Source organism: Bombus affinis, unplaced genomic scaffold (genome assembly GCF_024516045.1).
Source record: "Bombus affinis isolate iyBomAffi1 unplaced genomic scaffold, iyBomAffi1.2 ctg00000514.1, whole genome shotgun sequence".
Lineage (NCBI taxonomy): Eukaryota > Metazoa > Arthropoda > Insecta > Hymenoptera > Apidae > Bombus > Bombus affinis.
The window spans coordinates 72501-75000 of NW_026109157.1; the positions used below are offsets into that span (position 1 = coordinate 72501).

The 2500-nt window shown below is 48.4% G+C and overlaps 1 long non-coding RNA gene and 1 other non-coding gene across 2 annotated transcripts in view; one reads left to right on the forward strand and one right to left on the reverse strand.

Moving 5' to 3' along the window:
- LOC126928070 (uncharacterized) overlaps window positions 1-2461 on the reverse strand; it is a 15207-nt gene extending 12746 nt beyond the window's left edge. Inside the window, exon 1 of the long non-coding RNA XR_007716239.1 lies at window positions 2317-2461. This is a non-coding gene — a long non-coding RNA (uncharacterized LOC126928070). The remainder of the gene's footprint in view (window positions 1-2316) is intronic.
- On the forward strand, window positions 712-866 carry LOC126928076 (5.8S ribosomal RNA). Its single transcript, XR_007716243.1, has one exon. It is a non-coding gene; the product is annotated as a 5.8S ribosomal RNA (ribosomal RNA).
- Window positions 2462-2500: the final 39 nt, after the last annotated feature.

A 2500-nucleotide genomic window follows, 5' to 3' on the forward strand; every position in this document is an offset into this window, starting at 1 on the left:
ACGAAAAGGCCGAACGTTCCTTTCGAAATAATTCCTCAAAAAGCGTTACGAGGTATGGAAATTTTTATAGAAATCGTTATTGTTCGACGCCGTCTAGCCGAACGTAACGGTTTCTTTTTATTTTTTTTTTAAATTTTTTCCACCGGACCTAGCTGACTGGGACGTTGGCACTTTGAATTGTTTCGCACTGCTCCAAAAGTGCCGAAAGTACCGAAAGTTCCTTTCGCATTAATTCCATAATAAGCGTTATAAGGTACGTATATTCTGGCATAAATCGATATATTCTAATTAAATACATCGGGATTAAGCGTTAATTTTGTTCTTGAAACGTTCTAAAAAGTTTCGAATTGCACATTGGGACATGGAAAAATTTCCGTATCGAACACGTTTTTTCGAGTTATCTCGCTTAAAAGTGTTACAAGGTAGGAATATTTTTGCATAAATGGACGTATCTCGACGTTTTACGTCGGAATTAAGCGTTTATTTGGTCGGTGGAACGTTTTCTAGAAACGGAACTATGCGACGGGACGTTGGGACTTTGAAGAAGTTCGGCCGGTGCGAAAAGACCGAAAAGGTTTTCGTGTCGTCGATCTTCCGGCGACTTCTGCGCGTCCGATTCCCGTTGGTCGGTCGTGTCGGATCTCGGCTTCGCTCGAACCGAGTATTAAGAGTACATGGAGTACAAGAGTTTTAAAAAATATATGAAAAGATTACCCTGAACGGTGGATCACTTGGCTCGTGGGTCGATGAAGAACGCAGCTAATTGCGCGTCAACGTGTGAACTGCAGGACACATGAACATCGACATTTCGAACGCACATTGCGGTCCACGGATACAATTCCTGGACCACGCCTGGCTGAGGGTTGCTCACGTAAACCTAAGACTGCTTGCGTTGCGTGTCGTTCCTCTCTATCTGTCTCTCTCTGTCCCTTGGTGCCTTCGACAACCCGCCGTCGTTCTTACGATACGTAGAACGTTTCAGAGTCGGAGGAAGCGCACGAAGAAGGATACGAACAAGAGCGGACGCGAGAGAACGTACGCGACGTACGAGCGATTGTTGGACGCTCGTCGGCGTTCGTCGCGGTCGTGTCGAGACCGTGCAATTCGTACGCATGCTCGATATATAAACTATCGTGTTCACGGGAGACACTACGAAACTCTACCTCTGTCTCTCTCTGTCCCTTGGTGCCTTCGACAACCCGCCGTCGTTCTTACGATACGTAGAACGTTTCAGAGTCGGAGGAAGCGCACGAAGAAGGATACGAATAAGAGCGGAGAGAACCGTCACGGACCTGCGTGAGTGCTAGCGGCGTCGTGAGTCGTCCTTTCGTACGACCGCCCGCTTATGCACCGCTTCGTGTCGGTTATCGAATATATTATATATATATATATATATATATATATATATACGTAGTGTTGTCCTCGTGACCGATTTTTTTTTCATATCAGCAGATTTGCATACGTTTGCAGGTTTTCGATGAGCACGATGTCCGCGCCCCCGACGTCGTCTTAAATGAATATTATTTTGGCGAGACTGAGAGAAAGCAAATATGGGAACTCGGTCGAGAGAGGAGAGAAGGAGAACAGCCTCAGATAAAAGTAAACTTGGTAACGGTGCGGAATTTTGCCGTACAACCGTCTTTTCTTAAGACGTTTTACTCGAATAGCCCCAGGGATCTAATGCCCACTCCGTCTCTTCGTGCGTAGAGATATACTCTGCGCGAGCGACTGACAACGACGAGGACCGTCGCATCGATGGGTCGTCGTTGCGTTTAACATACTCTGTGCTTGTAATTTATCCCCGAAAGAGAGCCGTAGATCCGGGAACGCACACGTGATTTCTTCGAGCGCTGATGACTTAGGGAGATGATCCCCAGGCGTTGCGCGGAGATCGGAGAGTACGCGTTACTTGTATCGGGACGAATTTTCCCCGTCGTTCGCGTATCTCTCTGCCCGCCGGCCCTGGCCCAAAGCCACGTTCGTCGGAAATCGTAGAAATCGTGTGCGAACTAGCGCGTGTCTATGATCGGCTACGGGTGTTTTACCAAGCTCGAGGTGTTGCGCAACGTTTCCGTACCTGACGAAGATGCGCACGAGAGTCCGTTACAAAGTCGTTGGATGGTCGTCGTCGTCATGCCAGAGAGAATCTCTGGACACGTACAGGAGAAGAGATCGTAGACGAGGAAGAAGACGATCCCCTTTGGCGAGGCTGGAGTGAAACTTTGATTTAATTAAAGACGAGGTATACACGCGCGTACGACGTGATAGTCGTGCGCGCGTGTGATTTTTTTTAAGGCAATTCGGCGCTACAAGTACTCGAAAAACAGAGAGTGTTGGTCATCCCATGCCTTTTCGGCGTCTATCGCTGGACCGCGCATCCTAACGTCGACGGTCGTCCAGTCCCCGAACACACCACAGTGTACGTCTCGCTCGCTTTTCCACTTGCGTGCGTTCCCGTGCGTTTTCGTCGTCGTCGGTACAGAGCAAAGAAACTTTGCCG